Source organism: Ambystoma mexicanum, chromosome 2p, assembly GCF_040938575.1.
Source record: "Ambystoma mexicanum isolate Mex_15411 chromosome 2p, UKY_AmexF1_1, whole genome shotgun sequence".
Taxonomy (NCBI): Eukaryota; Metazoa; Chordata; class Amphibia; order Caudata; family Ambystomatidae; genus Ambystoma; species Ambystoma mexicanum.
Window position 1 is genome coordinate 30,709,395 of NC_090923.1, and position 18,200 is coordinate 30,727,594.

Consider the following 18,200-nt stretch of genomic DNA (forward strand, 5'->3'; position numbering starts at 1 on the left):
TTTATGGTGTGAGGCATGGGGCTTAAAGTGCATATTCCCGCCATCTGAGGTAGGTTCCCTGGTTGCGTGCATATGTGCATATGGCGATACCACTACATCAAATGATGGAGTATCAACATTATAGTTGTTTGATACTTCATCAGCATCATAACTCATAGCAGCACATGCAAGAGTTGGGGTTTTGACAGTTCGGTTTTTGTGCAGAGTGGTGACATTAATATTTGTAGAGGCATTGTGGGCCCATATTACTTTAAACCCATTCCAAATGAGGCTCCATCCATCTTGTATTAGGTTAACCCGGTGCACCCTCTCTTTTATATCACCCAATATAAAAGTAAGGCTCCAGTATAACGCTAGACAAAACAACATTACAGCGAAAACAATGGCAACAACATATAACTTACTACTATAAACTCTAGTAGCACTAACTTCTTCCCTACTGCTATCTACATTTGTAGTGTTCTTAGTGAGGGCCCTCCTTTCCGCCGTGGTTCCACCTGAAGGGGCGATATGAATGGGTTAAGTACACACAGATAAACAATATACTATCATGTAGCTCCTCCACAGGCAATTTATTTACATTTATTTGAGGATCAGCAGTTGTTCAGAAAGAGAGATAGGGAAAAAAGTGAGAACGAGAGAAAATAGGGAAGGATTGCGAGAGATAGAGGGACAGAGAGAGAGAGGTATAAAGATAGCACATTGCAGTTTATATATAATCATTTTTTTTCTTCCAATTTTCACATGTATTTCATCATACTGTACATGGTCATGGAATTCTGCACCCATATTTTCTTTTTCTACCTTTTACTTATGGTACTGCACTTTCTCTTTCTTGTGGCTTTTCCCCATGGGGTGCTGTGTTATTGTGGGCTTTTCTTACATCAGAGAGGTGTATCCAAAATTTCAGGCCCTTAACCTTCACAGCAGAAGGTGTGCAAAACACCACTTCATAAGGGCCATGTAATCTTGGAGAGTTTCATCTCCGCACGAAACGACGCACATATACACTTTCACCAGGCATTAACTGCAGCATCGGACTGTCTGCTGCTTGGGTGTTTGTGTCTGTTTGACTTTCTTGTGTGAATGTGGGCACTATTTGTTTGGCTATACTTCGCACAGCTCGTGTCAGTTGGGTGAGATATTCTTTGAACTTGTCCCCCTGCACTATAGCAGCTCTATGAGTGTCTGACGCCCGCCTCACTGGAGATAGTGCAGTTTGAATGTGCCTCCCCGTCACTATCTCGTGCAGGGACAAATGATGGTCCTTACTAGGCTGCGTGCTGAGTTGAAACAGTGCTAGGGGCAGGCAATACACCCAATTCTTTTTTAGGGTGTGACACAATTTGGAGAGTCTACTCTTGAGGAGGCCGTTTATCTTCTCGACCAATCCTGTTAGCCTGCGGGTGATAAATCAAACACAGTTTGTGTTTTACACATAGCAATGATGTCACTTCCTTGAAAAGGTCATTTACAAAATTAGTGCCATTGTCTGAGCACATTACATCACAAATTCCCCACCTAGGGAATACCTTCCTTACCAGGAACTTTGCAGTACATTTTGTGTCTGGGTGTGCGCAAGGTCCTGCTTCCACCCAATGTGAAAAAGGGCACACCATCACAATGAGATATCTTGCTCCGTTGCACCTTTCGCCCATGTCAGCATAGGCTTTGTTTAACTCTGGGAATGGTCCTATTGGGCGCGGCAGTGTTTCCCGCAGCGTTCTAAGGATCATCCCCAAACTGTATGTTTGACAGGTTATGCATTCTATTATTAATTTTGCAAGGTGTTCTTGGAGGTTTGGAACTAACCATTCCTCCTGGATATCTGCTGCTATGTGTTGCTTGGTAACGTGTGCAGGGAAATCAAGCTGTTGGAAAGCCACGTGCAATAATTCTACTGGCATCACCACTTTTCCTGTCATTTCTTGGCGCCAGAGGAGGTCTGTGGGTGACTGCTTGAATCCCCTCTTTACCCATATTTGCTGTTCCTATTTTGGGGCGCATTTCTGTAATTCTATTATTTGCATGATTGGCGTGGAGTTGTACCCCTCTTCCTTATCATTTTGTGTGTTCGTTTTTACGACACATTCTACTGCCTGGGGAGCATTAAATTATGCTGCTTCCTTCGCAGCGACGTCCACCGCTGCGTTTCCGATTGAGAAGCGACCACTGATGGCTCAGCCAATGCTTCAATAAGGTCATTCAACAACTGTGCGTGTTGTAGTGGGGATCCGTCCGCTCTCCTGAATCCTCTTCTTTGCCATCATTACAGGCCGGAGTGCACCGTCGTTGTCACGTACGCTGAGTCACAGTATATTGTCACTGCACATCCTTTGGCTGTGTGCAATGCTTCAATTAGGGCTATTAATTTTGCCGCTTGTGCAGCAAAATGGGTAGGGAGACGTTACTGCACTATCACCTCGTATTTGTCTTCTTCTATTCTCACTACAGCTGCCCCTACTTGTTTTTCTCCTGTCTCAGGATTAATGGACGCTGATCCGTCCACGAAGTACACCTAACCTGCTTCTAGGGCATTGTCACTGGCTTTAGGAATATCGTCACCTTCCCCCTCGTATGTGGTGCAGTCGTGAGCCTGCACGTCTTCTACTGTGTATGGTTCTGTGATGAACATGGCTGGGTTTACAGTTTACAGTTTTACAGCGTACAACGTGTATGTTTGGGCTTGAGATGATTATTTCATATGGGGTGGCTCTCTGCGTGGTGAGTGTGTACTTTGATCTTTCGAGTATGGCAAACAAAGAGTGTTCGACAAATAGCATCACTGACCATTACTATGGTGGCGCTTTTCTCTATTGCGAAGGCTGCTGCTGCGAGGGCTTATTCGCACGCAAAGTGCCATTTCATTGCAGAGTCCAATGTGCCGCTTTAATAGGCAAATGGCTTGTGGCCTACTGATGTTTTTTGTGTATGTACTGTAGTCATTAGCGTGCCATTGCAGTGGGAGAACAGGTAAAACTCCCGATAATAATCTGGTGTCGCTAGGACTGGTGCCGTTGCGACAATGTCTTTTAATTTAAGGAACTGTTTGATCATCTCCTGTGTCCATTTTATGGGGGCATTTTCCCTTTGAGTTGTGGATGATTTTGCTCCTGTTCTTATTAGATTCTGAAGGACTTTGTGGCGGAACATTTTTGCTAAAATACTTTTTTTAGTATGTTTTCTTGTAAGTATATGAGGATTTATAGGGGCAGTGTTAGCAGTAGTGGTAGCCGAATTCTTGTTAAGCATTTTCTGTTTCATTTCACATTTTGATGGAGGAGGCAAAGTTTCTGTAGTTGACGCTTCTTTTGTTTCGCTAAATGCCTGGATTAGCTGTTTTGTTTGAACGTTTTGTACAAAAATCTGGTAGAGATGGATGCTTATTTTGGACACTCTTATTTTCCTTTGCTCTATTTCTGTGTTTCTTTCTACGGACTTGCTTTTTGTTAGGCATTCTTTGGAGTCTGTTAAAAAAAGAAGGTATGGGTTGGTCTGTTTTACAATGTATGTGTGCTATGTGCATGCTTGTATGAGTTTGATGGGGAAGTTGTTTGTGATGGTGTGTGAATGTGCATTGGGCAGTTACAATGAGTTGGGAAGGCTACTTTTCTGTTTGTATGTCACTGTACTCTGGTTCAGATGAGAGTAGAAAGTGAGCTAGTGGTGAGGAGAAGCATTAATAGTAAACATAATGGTATGAAATGAAAACAGTTATTTGTTTTGTAGTACTAACATTCTAAGGTTTGTGCATGTTATTTGTGTTCCAAAAAAACAGGGATTTGTATGCCATTCTGCCTGTTAATCTCTGTTTACTAAATGGGGATTTGTGGGCAGAATAGTTCAGAAATCGATGTTTTTTTGGGTGCGCAAATTACATGAATGAACCACACAGTCTCTATGAGGAACAGTAAGAATATAAAGGTATTATTCTACTTACTTGTTTTGTGTGGAATGAGCAGGTTTCTTCGGATATGTTGTTTGGAGTTTAGATGCTGTTGATTTTCAGGAGAGTGGTCTTCACTGCAATTGTAAAAGGAAGAAGTTAGTAATGTTGTGTGTTTATAGCACTGATGTTAATGTACATGTTAACTTTTATGTTTTAGTGGTAGTATTCTCATTTGATATATGAATATGTTGTATGCACGCATTTTATTTGACCATGTGCCGCCTTTATCTGTTATTTGCAGTATGTTAGTTCAACCTGCTTTGCAAATGAGTAGATTTTTAAGTTCATGAAATTCACTTGTTCTTTTGCAGCTGTGTTGTAGATAGCAGAGAGGTTTGGAAGTGATAGTTCATTATAGTAGATGGGAAGAATTTGAATAATTTCACATTATAACTAGACATGCGAACGATCGGGAGCACCTGAGAGGGAGATTTCACCACAGCAATCGGGAACGTTTATTTTTCTGATACGATCAATTTGGGATTAGCATTAATTTAGGCGGGAGACACTAAAACATTGTGACAATTTATAATGAAAAGTTGAGTTTTGTGCGTAAATCTGGAGGGTTGGATGTATGTATAGGTTATGGGGGAGATAGTAAAAAGTAGTGCGATTTTTCAATGAAAAATCGGGAGTCTTGCGCTTAAAGCGGGAGCGTTGGCATGTATGTATTGGCTATGCAGATTTAGTGGCATTACTTTGTTTATATGGATTCATAAAAGTTGTACATGTACTCTGAATAAAATATGCATACCTGTACTTTGTAATCATGCATGTGGATATGCATGGAGCTGTAAGTAGAAATCTTTGAGACTTGCACAGTAGTTTTTGTAGTAGGTGCTTTCCAATGATATGAGACTTGTATTCAGAGTGATCAACAGTACATTTGAAGCGCGGAACTCTGATGATGGAGTTAGATGTAGAGGTCTTGCATGTGATTGGTGGATGGTTGTGTGACTGCTTACCTGTTTCCAATGAGGGAATGGATTCACGAGTGATGTGGAAAGGGTAGAAGGGCTGACTAAGAGTTACGTGCCTGTCCGCGGGTAGGGCGTGCCACATATGGGGTTTTACAGCAAATCCAGCATTGAAAGGAGACTGTAGGGATCAGCCAATCAGATGTTGATATTGTTAATTGGTGTAGAAAGAGCGTGTGTGTAGTGAAGATGGCAGAGGTGGAGACAGTCAGGGTGTTGGTGCTCGGAAATATGTTTGTCCATGGTTTACAGCACTATTCTCAATGCAGGCATGTGGCAAACAATTTCGATGTCAGAGGAGTGGAGGTGATGTGGAGCGCTGCGACTGACTGCAATGTAGAGGCAATTCTCCAAGTTTGCATAGATATGCGTAGGATGACCAGTCCCCATGTGGTCGTTTTGCACTATGATGCTTCCCATTTGGGCTACGTGAGTTCTCCTACTTTGTTGGGAGATTTGGAAAAGTTGATTCAAGCAGTAATCAACATCTTTCCAACTGCGAAAGTAATTTTTTCTGGATTAGTTCCTAGAGCAAAATGGGACAACAGTTCTGTTTTTTGTTCTGATCAAAACATTGCTAGATGTGCAATCAATAGAGGCATGCATGATTTCATGCTAAGAACTGGTATGTTTTTCTGTAGCCACGAGAACATTGCTTCGAGTAATGCAGCTTATTTCGAAGCAGATGGTGTTTCTTTATCTTTTTTGCGAAATGCAATGTTTTTTTGGAATGTAAGGGTTGCTTTGGAACAGGTTATGTGAAGATTGTAGGAGTAAACTAAGAAGAAAAAAACCTTAGGAAAGAGCCCACCTCAAAGGGTAAATGGGGAACACTATTTAAATGTACATTTGCCACACTCAGATCTTCTATATGTCCGCGGACATGACGGTGGTGTGCGGATAGCGCGTATTACATACAGGGATTCTGGGGTGGAGAGGCATGCAAATGAGAATGAGCGGAGCTAGGGATTGGTCAGTAAAGTTTAGTGGGTGTGTTGTGTACGGAAAGATTTAGTGAGGACGTCTATTTCCTGAGAGGAGAACAGACAGCTATGGATGTGTGTGCTCAAAACAGATTATCTGGATTTTGGGTGACTCATGGGTACATTGGTTGATCGTGCATGCAGAACGTTGTGGTATATCTGCAGATCTTGGATTCCCTCATGTGGAAGTGCTCTGGCATGGAGTGCGTGGAATGAAGTGCCTGGACTTGGTACCTCTCTGTGCTACTTTACAGACAGACAGGGTAATTCATGGAAATTCACACAAAAGTGGCAGAGGCAGCTGGCGCACAGTGTTCCCGTGCGATAGACTGCACCAGCCGCGTGCGATAAAATCCATTTCAACGCACAGCGTATTCATGGATTTTAGCCTCCAAAACCAGCCGTGGCGCAGAGTGGCGCAGCGACCCTACAGCAGCGCCAGTTACGCCCCCAAGAACGCCCTCGCGCAAGGAAAAGGCATCAAAATCCCCAATCCAGCGCAAAGGTCTGCGACAACCCAAAACCAGCTTACCGGACTGCCAAACAGCAAACGCCAAGCGGGGAACGTGCATTACGGGTTTCGCAGGTAACTTCCACACACGAAAGGGCCTGTGCGAGCGGGTACATGTATAACTGGGGTTTGCGTGAAGTTGCACACGCGATTGGCATGGGTACGTGTATTTCAGGGCTGCGTGGGAAGTTTTACACGCGATTGGGCTCAGTATGTGTATTTCAGCGGTGCGCGTGATGTTTTACATGCGATCGGGCCTGGGGGAGCGGTGTACGTGTATTCCAGGGGTGCGCGGGAAGTACTACACGCGATTGGCCTGGGTACGTGTATTTCAGGGGTGCGCGTTTGTTTTCACACGCGACTGACCTGGGTACGTGTATTTCAGGGGTGCGCAGGTGTTTTCACACGCGATTGGCCTGGGTACGTGTATTTCAGGGGTGCGCAGGAGGTTTTACAGGCGATTGGCCTGGGTACGTGTATTTCAGGGGTGCGCATTTGTTTTCACATGCGACTGACCTGGGTACGTGTATTTCAGGGGATCGCGGGTGTTTTCACACACGATTGGCCTGGGTACGTGTATTTCAGGGGTGTGCGGGAAGTTTTACACGCGATCGGGCGTGGGGGAGCGGTGTACGTGTATTCCAGGGGTGCGCAGGAAGTTCTACACGCGATTGGCCTGGGTACGTGTATTTCAGGGGTGCGTGTGTGTTTTCACAGGCGACTGGCCTGGGTACGTGTATTTCAGGGGTGCGCGGGTGTTTTCACACGCGATTGGCCTGGGTACATGTATTTCAGGGGTGCGCGGGAAGTTTTACACACGATTGGGCTGGGTACGTGTATTTCAGGGGTGCACGGGAAGTTTTACACGCGATTGGGCTGGGGGAGCGGTGTACGTGTATTCCAGGGGTGCGCTGGAAGTTCTACACGTGATTGGCCTGGGTACGTGTATTTCAGGGCTGCGTGGGAAGTTTTACACGCGATTGGGCTGAGTATGTGTATTTCAGCGGTGCGCGTGATGTTTTACATGCGATCGGGCCTGGGGGAGCGGTGTACGTGTATTCCAGGGGTGCGCGGGAAGTACTACACGCGATTGGCCTGGGTACGTGTATTTCAGGGGTGCGCGTTTGTTTTCACACGCGACTGACCTGGGTACGTGTATTTCAGGGGTGCGCAGGTGTTTTCACACGCGATTGGCCTGGGTACGTGTATTTCAGGGGTGCGCAGGAGGTTTTACAGGCGATTGGCCTGGGTACGTGTATTTCAGGGGTGCGCATTTGTTTTCACATGCGACTGACCTGGGTACGTGTATTTCAGGGGATCGCGGGTGTTTTCACACACGATTGGCCTGGGTACGTGTATTTCAGGGGTGTGCGGGAAGTTTTACACGCGATCGGGCCTGGGGGAGCGGTGTACGTGTATTCCAGGGGTGCGCAGGAAGTTCTACACGCGATTGGCCTGGGTACGTGTATTTCAGGGGTGCGTGTGTGTTTTCACAGGCGACTGGCCTGGGTACGTGTATTTCAGGGGTGCGCGGGTGTTTTCACACGCGATTGGCCTGGGTACATGTATTTCAGGGGTGCGCGGGAAGTTTTACACACGATTGGGCTGGGTACGTGTATTTCAGGGGTGCACGGGAAGTTTTACACGCGATTGGGCTGGGGGAGCGGTGTACGTGTATTCCAGGGGTGCGCTGGAAGTTCTACACGTGATTGGCCTGGGTACGTGTATTTCAGGGGTGCGCAGGAAGTTTTACACACGATTGGGCTGGGTACGTGTATTTCAGGGGTGCGCGGGAAGTTTCACACACGATTTCAGCAGGGTACGTGTATTTCGGGGGTGCAGGGGAGTCCTACACGTGATTTGGCAGTGTGGGTCCTCCCAGGTGTTCCCTGTACACCCTCCACGGCCCCTGCAGGCAGCCCACACCACAGGGGACTACCCTGCATCCCTGGTCATGTCCCGCAGGCAGCCCACCCAACATGGGCATGCCCCCCAGCAAAGACACATGTCTCCTTGCACTACTGATCACCAACTCATGTCCCCTTGCACCCCCACCCCCAGCATTGCGGGGCACCTGCCAGCAGGCCCCCACTCATGTCCCCCTGCACCCCCACCCCCCAGCATTGCGGGGCACCTGCCAGCAGGCCCCCACTCATGTTCCACTCATGTCCCCCTGCACCCCCACCCCCCAGCAGTCAGGGACACCCTCCACCAGGCCCCCACTCATGTCCAACTCATGTCCCCCTGCACCCCCACCCCCCAGCATTGCGGGGCACCTGCCAGCAGGCCCCCACTCATGTCCCACTCATGTCCCCCTGCACCCCCACCCCCCAGCAGTCAGGGGCACCCTCCACCAGGCCCCCACTCATGTCCAACTCATGTCCTCCTGCACCCCCACCCCCCAGCATTGCGGGGCACCTGCCAACAGGCCCCCACTCATGTCCCACTCATGTCCCCCTGCACCCCCACCCCCCAGCATTGCAAGGCACCTGCCAGCAGGCCCCCACTCATGTCCCCTCATGTCCCCCTGCACCCCCACCCCCCAGCATTGCGGGGCACCTGCCAGCAGGCCCTGACAAATGTCCCCCAGCCAACACGTCATCACAATCTAGATCCCTGGCCCTTATGGGCAGCCTCCACATGCCAAACACCCACCCAAGTATTGCATCCACCGACTTAGAAATGCCAATTACATGATACAACCTCAATGGCAAGTATGTAAATGAACACATGTCCCTCACATACACACAATGGCTGCAAGTGAATGTCAAAACCCATATCATGACATGCATGAAAACAATGAGATGATACTACACATTGAAGTTTGATGAAGAAAATGTATTAAAAGCAACATGAATGGAATTAAAAATAAAAAAACGACAATGGGAATTAAAAACCAAAAGCAGCATGTCCGTAAAATAATGAAAAACCACAAATCATAATCCAAAGCAAAGGTGTCCAAAGTCACAGTTCAAAAAAGTAAATCCAAGGGAAAAACAAAACCGAAAACCATTGCTCCATGGGTAAATCCAAAAAAAATACTAAAATCCAAGTCAACTATATACAGATAAACAATCCAGGGTCCATGATCCCAACTGAAGAAATGAAATCTATCTAATAATACTACCTAATAAATAAACTATATACAAAAATGTGGTCCATTGTCCAAAAGGTCCAAAATAAATAAAAAAGCAAAGGATACCTAACACTAACTACATAACTATTTACAAGGGCAGCGGGCTAGTCCGACGGCTCACTGGTTGTTGTCATGGGCCAGGGCATCATCGAACTCCTGTTCAATGGCTTGGAGGCGGGCATGTTCCCTGGCTCCGAGGTCTCGCAGGGATAATGCAGTGTCCAACTCCAACTCCCTGCGAATACCCTCGAGGCACTCAGCCCGCCTCAGCGCCCTCTGCATGGAGTTCTCCGCTCTGACAATTGTGAGCCGTTCCTCCTCTGCCCGCTGCCGCTCCGCACCTATCTGCAGGGCCGAACGCTCCCACATGGAAGACACTCCCATTCCAGGGTTCTCCTGCCCTCCGGCCGATGCCTGCCCCCCTGATGTTGATTGTCCCGAGCCATGATGCCTCCCACGTCGCGCCTGCCGCTGCCTCCGACTCAACTGCCTGTGCCAGCACGACGGTATCCAGGCTGATGGAATCCACCGACGCCGTTGTGCACGTCCCCTGCCCGATGATGCCGTCACATCCTCCATCTGCTGGGGTCCAGTTGCTGGTGTGTCCACCCCTGCTGGACCTCTGACTCCCGACTGTGGCAGGGATGGGATCCCCACCGAGTTGGCTGCGTTGGTCGGGGCAGGTCCACAGGGGGCCCTGGTGGCATCTGGTCCGGAAGACGGCATGGAGAACGACTGGCGCATAGCCTCCACAGAGGAGGAGAGGGTCGCCAGAGTGCCCGACACATGTACAAAACCCCCGACCATGGCCGCTCCCAACTGGGCCACGTTGGCACGGTGCTCTTCGTGATGACGTGTGTGCTCCCCCGGGGAAGCATGCACCTCATCACGAATGACACCCGTGCGCAACGCGACACCAATCAGGACCTTCTCCATACGGCCAGGGGTCCCCCCTCGTCCGCAGGTGGAGGGGAGTCCGATGGCATGGACATCCCCCCTACCTGCGGACGGGCCTGGGATGGGGCATCCCTGCTGGTGCATGGTGGTGCAGTCACAGTGTCAGGGACAGTGACATGCACAGGCACCTCCACAGCGACCTGTGCTGCCTCCTGCCCCTGGACTGCACCACTTGCACCAGCAGGGATACCCCCACCAGGCCCCATGTGCGGCTCAGTAGCGGCCTCCTCCTCCTCTGTGGAAACCACCAACCTGGATGGCTCCACCCCATCTTCCGCCATTGCAAGCCCCTGTGGGGGCTCACCTACCCCTTCCGCTGCAGCCGTGGGGGCATCCCCGCCGCTTTGCTCCACAGTGCCGTCTCCACCCTCTTCTTCACTTTGCGCAGTGTAGAGGGAGACATAGAACACAAGCATCAGGGTACTGTACAATGGTCCCCTAGTCAGGAAGCAATAGCAGATGAGTGGCACTGTCAAAGATCACTTCCATCATGTCCCTCCACAACACATGGGTCAGTGCAGGCAAAACACATGCAGTAACAGGCATGGCGCATGCTATGGACATTAGCAAACATGTCCAAGGGACTCTTGAAACATACAATGTTGTTTTTGAACTCACATGCATCATGGGTCATGCCTATCACATGCACACACTTCACCGTACTTTCATCCATCTGGACTCGTACACACCAGACACAGTGGATGCAAGGATAACTAGGCTGCATCAGTGATTCTGAATATTGTCACAGACATGTGTCATGCATCCATGGCATTCACAAGTCACAGACATGCAGGTCAGACACACAGACATGGACACCATACATGTACATGGCATCAGCATCCATCCCTCATCCCCACCCATGTCCAGGAACATAGACTGGCATGCTCTCATGTGTCCATTCCGCATAGGGCTCCCCATGTTGCATTTAAACACATACACCAACCGTGTGCTTCACACATTACTGGTATCACATGCATGACCATGATGTCCCAGCACACACAGACGCGTACATGGCCTATGTCACACATACAGGCAAGTATCAGACAACCAGCACACTGCAACATGCCCTGTCTCACACAGCAATGCTTGGCCACTTACTGCTCGATTCCAGACGGGTCTGCCTCTCAAGGATCTGGGCATGGAGTGCTGGGCATACGCGTTCCAGGACCCTCAGCTGGATGGTACTCAGGCTGCCCCGGCCCCCCTCCACGAGGCGCTGGGCCTTTATGAGGGTCCTGGACCTCAAGTCCTCCCAGCGCTTCTTGACTTGCTTGATGTTGCGGGTTGCCACCCCCTCCGCGTTGATGGCAACCACAAAGTCGTCCCAGATCCTGTCCCGTCCTTCATTGTCGGCGCGTGATGATCTGAAGAGGGCATCATAATGCCCCAGGACAAGTTCCACCAGGACACCAACTTCCTTCTGACTGAAGCTGGTGGCCCTCTGCCCCTCTCGCTGTGGGTCGCCAGTGGTCTCGGATGGTGTTTGCCCCGACATGGCGACCCCCGAGGCAGGCGTGGGAGGGCAACTGGGTCCTGGGGCTGGGCTGTGGAGCGATGGTATCCCAGTCGGGAGTCTTCTGTTCCAGCAGGGGTGGACACAGCAACTGGACCCCTGCAGATGGCTGATGTGCAGGCACCAAATAGCAGGGCACGGTGGCAGCAGACAGGCAGGCAGGCAGCAGCAGATGGCTCGTGGGAGGCTGCTCGAGGCTCTGGGGGGCAGTAATTCGGCCTTCGGGGCAGGAGCGTGGTCTTCCGTGTGCTTACGCGTGGCCAGCTTGATACAGAGTGATTTGGCACGTGAAAATCCAGCACGTCTGCGTGTAATTCGAGGAAAGGGCCTTAGCGCGTAAGCGCGTCAGCACACGTACGCGAATTCATTGGCCCAAAGGCCCCCAGCTTGTAGGCGCGTCTATAACGTTACGCGCACGTGCGTTTTCCATGGCGCGTAGAAAAAATAAGCACGTCAGAGTGTCATAGCGTGTAATTGGTGGAAAGGGCCTCAGCGCGTATGCGTGTCTGTGACGTGCGTGCGCGGGCATTTCCCTGTACACGGGTGCATGTTACACGTCCAATGACTGCACGTCAGAGTGTCAGCTCGTGTAATTGGAGGATAGGGCCTTAGCGCATACACGCGGAAGTGACGCTGGACGTGTGGGCATGTTTCAAAGGTACGTGTAGAACGCCATTTCCTTGTACGTGCTTTTCGTGGAGAGCGAGTAGGTGAAGTCTGTACTTCTTGTCGGTTCACACGCGATTTACTTCACAGCGTTCCAAGTTCGTACTCCCTGTTACCTCTCTGACAGCTTTTTCTCTTTTTCTCTTTTTCCTGGGCCTGTTTCCTCAAACAGCGTTCACTTCCTCTGTTGTCCTGTCTCCTCAGACAGCGTACAATTCTTCTTTTGGCGGGGGTGTTGCCAACGCGCACACGCGCGTCTTTTTCACGCTATTTTTCCAGGCAGACGGTGAGTCGTGCACATATTTAACATATGTGCTTGCCCCGTGTGTCGCGTACCCCTTCAGAGGTCATTTTAGGCTGCGTGTGACACGCATACGTTCATTTTTGTGTTTCTGGGTGCCACAGCATAGTGCAGGTTTGTTTTTCCACGCACGTGGTCTAGGAGGGGTTGCGTGCACATGATCTCCCTTTTTTGGGGTGCCTGTGCGTTGCGTGACCCGTCATCTTCCCCCAGGGGTCACATACAGCCTTGCTAGAGCACTATGGTACGAATTCCATCTAGTACCCTACCCCTTTGACCCCCAATTGCCCAGGACAATAGTTTATTGCAACTCCCATACGCACAACAACATCAGTGCCATGGTTGGGAGGCGAGCACGCGGGAAGGGTGGCAAAGGTGGCCGAGCCTCAAGAGGTGGGCATGGTGGATATGGTAGGGGACGTGGCCGGGACTTGCAGGGTGCCCCTAGCCCCCCATGTGTGGGTGACCAGTCAGGGACACCCATGCCCCCCCCCTGGTTCAGGGTAACGTGGCTGACACCATCCCTGCTCAGCCCTTGTTGGACCAGCCCATTGTGGCACCAGACCTGGCACAGGGTGACTCCATGGCTGACTTCCAGCTCAGCAGGTCTAGGCCACGTGTGGCGGTGCACGTTGGTGTCACCAGGCCACGTGGATCAGGGGCAGCTATGTCATCTGCTGCCCCGAGAGGGCAGGGTGGGGAGGATGCAGGGACAGCTGCGGCTCCATCCACCCCAGCTCTGAGTCTCCTAGCCAGGACAGTGTCGGTCCCAGTCCATCCTGCTGACGTTCCCCCTGACTACATCACACTTCTGCTAATGCCTGCACCAAGTCCCATGGTAAGTGTTCATTCCCACACTCCTAGTCCACAGTCCACCGGGGCTCCTGCCCCTAGTGTCCAGAGCGGCGTAGGACACTCAGGATCCCCACCACCTTCCAAGCGGAAGAGGAAGAATGCTCATCCAGTACAGGCTGATGCCCCAGATACGGCTACACAGTCCGGCCCGCCAAGGAAGCCCAGCTTCAATCAGGCCGAACTTGATGCACTTGTGGAGTATGTGTCCGCACATGACAGCGAAATGGTGATTACTGCAGGATGCAAGACCACACCTGCACAACGTCTGGCACACTGGCAGACCATCGCGGACATCATAAGTGCCCTTGGATTCGTGAGGCGCACAGCTAATGATTGCTACAAGCGCTGGAATGACCTGAAGCGCAGGGCAAAGAAAAAGCTGGCCTCAAGTCATGCCGCTACTCTAGTGACTGGAGGCGGGTCTCCAGCAGAGGACATTGAACTCACTCCACATGAGTATGTTGCTGGGACCTACATCACGGAGGGACAGATCCAAGGCGTGGGAGACCTGCCAGATTACGAGGCATTGTCCGGTGAGTGCACATGCATGTGTGTGTCATCCATGTGCATGGTGTGTGTGTGAGGGCTTCTGATTGAATGCCAGGTGAGGGTGTGTGTGCCTGAGTGGTTTTTGTCACCCATGTGCTTCATCCAATACATTCTGCGCACCAGGATTTGGGTATTTCAGTATCCCTTCTGGCAACAGTAGACATTTAGCCCAACCTCACGCCAGTTGCCCTTGAAGTGTCATCTTGCCACAACATTGTTGCGTATTATTCTGTGTTCATTCAGGCTGATTGTTTGCATTCCACCACTTTCACTAGGCATTTCTCAGTCCTATTGTCACATGTGTGACATGGCTATGGTACATGCCATCTGTGTGATGGCATGTGTCATGTATGTGTATTGGACATGCCAATCACAGGCCAATGTGTGATGGCACTGCTAGCCAGCATGCAGCAAATGTGTTGGTCTTCCATCTTGGTGTCATCAATGTGTGCCATTTGCCTCCCCTTCATACGCAGTGCCGGTGCATGCATGGGAGGGTTATAGTCATGTGGGACAAGTGTCAATGAAGTACTGGTTCTGTTGCTTCTCAGCCCTAATTGTGTGCCATGGTGCTAATGCCTGTTCCCATTTCTTTTCTTTCATGTCTTTGCAGGGGTTGATGCACTTGATACTGCTGGGGTTGTGGAGATGGTGGAGACCCAGGAGGGGTCTCAGGCCCGACCGGGCACCAGTGAGGTACGTGGTGTGGTGGTGGGTGAGAACCCACACTTGCTGCAGACCATTCTCTCAAGGGGTGTCTCTGGGTGCACCTCCCCCGAGCTCTATTCAGGTGTCGGATGATGAGACCTATGTGCAGTCGCAGGTAAGTGTTTCTGGGAGGGATTCTGTACTGTCCAACCCACCTGCACCAGGGGTAGAACCCTCAATGGGGATGTCAGTGTTGGTAGGTCCGCCTTTGGTGGTTACGGATGCAGAGTCACACTCCGCAACATCTGATCCTGTTCCTGGGCTAGCAGATCAGAGGGGGAATGCAGTCCTGCAGCCTCAGGCAGTGCCGGCACAGCAAGGTGCAGTTCGCCTTGCCCCAGACAGGTGTGGTGCCCGCCGACGCGGTGGCCGTATGCCACCTGGCAATACCGCATGGGAGCAATCCATATACGGTATGGCAAACCAACAGGCAGCATCATCTGAGATGATGGCTCAGGCCATGGATAGGGTGGCCACTTCCATTGTCCCCCAAGAAAGGCTGATGGAACAACTACAGCAGGCAACAGACTCCATTTGCCAGTCACACAGGGAGGACATGTTGGCGTCCAACAGGGACAGACGGGCGGCACTGGAGACTCTGCGGGAAGCCATTTCTATTGAGTCCCAGGGCCACAGGGAAGCCCTGAGGGTGGAACTCTGTCAGCTCAGGGTGACTCTTGTTGAGCTTGAGGCTTCAACTGACATGAGGACAGAACAGCAGCTGGAGCGGCTCACACGTACGCTCTCAGCTGAGATGCAGGCAACTCGGGAGGAGGTCCGGGCATCCCGTGAGTTGTTGCATGGGGACCTCTGCATGATTATCCTCCAGAACCAGACCTTCCACACCCGCATGCTTGCTGCCATGGAGGACCAGACTAGGGCTTTGCGTGGGCTGCCTCCCATAGTACCACCACCTCCTGATGCAGCTGCAGAGGGTGATGAGAGCGACAGCAGCGATTCTCTCACAATACGGTAGCCGTGCAGGCCATGAGCCCATGAAGGTGTTTTTTTTCCCAGAATCCACACAGGTGGGTTTTGGTGTGCACCCTGTCCTCGGACCTCCTGGGTGGCCTCCCCCACCCCCCTGGCCCATACATGGCCATTTTTGATTTTTGATTTTTGATTTTTGATTTTTTTTACAGTGTGTTGCCTTGTGTGGCTCCCGTGGGCATACACTGTATTGTGGCTGGGCACATGCAGGCTTGTCCTGAATTTGGGTTAGATGGTTGGGTTTGTGTAACACACCCCTCCTGCTTCCCGTTTCCATGGGCTTGCAAAGGGTGTGCCCAAGTGACATTGACTTACACAGTGACGTTGGGCTCCCATTTGATGTGTGGGCAGTCTGTAGTCAATACTGTGTATACATTCCAAGTGCATATTGTTGTTGTATTGTACACTGCATGGTGTATTGATATGTGCCTCTGCATCCATCTCATTCTCCTAATTTGCAGATCCATTCCTCATGTCTTCACAAGGCGGTCTACTTTGGAAATGGAGTCCATGTTGTAAGCAGTGCACCTACACTTTTGCGTGGTGCTAACACTATACAGTTTGAAGTGGTCGAAGTGCTGGCATTATCAGGTAGTGAGACTACCAATTTTTTAAATCCGTACTGTCATGTTAATGGTAGGTTTGAGGTTGTGTAGGTGATTTGTATTATTGCTAAATATTTGGTAATGTGTGTTGTTGGTCCTGCATTACTGTGAGCATTTCATGTGTGGCCAGTTTCCATTAGGGACACTGTACTTTGTGACACTTGTGTCATGTTGTGGGGATTACTTTGTTTGCTCTCACATAGCATGACATGCCATGGTGTGTTGTGTGGCGGTGCCGGGGAGGGGTTGGGTGACATGGCACTGTTCTCATGTTATATTTTGCAAGTGGGTATTCATTTTTGCTGCATAGAAGTGTGTCTTTTGATGACACTGCATTGGTGGTGTTTGTGTAGGTAGGGATGCACACATTGTGACACTTCCAGGTGAACAATCTCAGGCTGCTATGGTTCTGACAGTTGACTGTCCCTTCATTCATCATAATTGTCGGATTGAGTCATCATTGATTGTCAGATGGTATGTGCCAGGGCTGTGTGCACTCCACAGGGGTGTGATTCTATGTGAAGTAATTAGCCACCAGCTGTGTACGGGCTGCCTCACCCCGTGCCCTTTCCCCTCCCATGCGCAGCGGGCGTGCATGGGGTTGGGGATGTGGGGGCACCACCATGTCCACAGCCAGGCCCCGGCGTGTTGCAACATTGTGCAGGACACATGCTGCCACTATGATCCTGCACACTACTGGGGGAGCGTATAACAGCTGCCCGCCAGAACGGTCAAGGGCGCGAAAGCGTGACTTGAGCACTCCGAATGTGCACTCCACTATGCCCCGGGTTGTAATATGGGCTGTGTTGTATCTTATCTAGGGAGGCGTGGTGGGGTTCTGAATTGGCGTCATCATATGGGTGCTCAGAGGGTAGGCACTGTCCCCTGGGGAGGTGGTGATGGGTATCATTAGTTGGGTAGTGACATTACTCTGTATCTGACATGCATGCGTGTGCTGTGGCATTTATACTCACCAAGCAGCCATGCATCGCCATGCCGCCCAGCTTCCATGTCCCGGTTTAGGGTTGACATCCTGTAAATGAAGCTGTCGTGGGTGGACCCTGGATAGTTGGCATATACTGAGATGATGATTGCCTTGGCATCACATACTACCTGGACGTTGATGGAATGCCAGTGCTTGCGGTTTCTATAGATGTGCTCAGATGCCCTGGGGGGACGTAGAGCCACATGGGTGCAATCAATGGCACCTAGCACTTTGGGGAATTGTGCCACCCCCTAGAAATCCTGGATGACAGCCTGCCTTTCTGCAGGTGTTCTGGGCAGGTATATGTGCCTGTGGACTGATGGGCGTGCAGTGATGATGGCCAACATCTGGTGTAGGCACTGTGACTGCGTGGCCTGTGACACCCCCCCCACTATGGCACTTGTCCGCTGAAATGATCCGGTAGCCAAGAAGTGCAGTACATTGAGGACCTTCTCCAGGGGGCTGAGTGCTTGGGAGCACAGGGTGGGTGATGTGAGGTCATCCTCCCACTCACT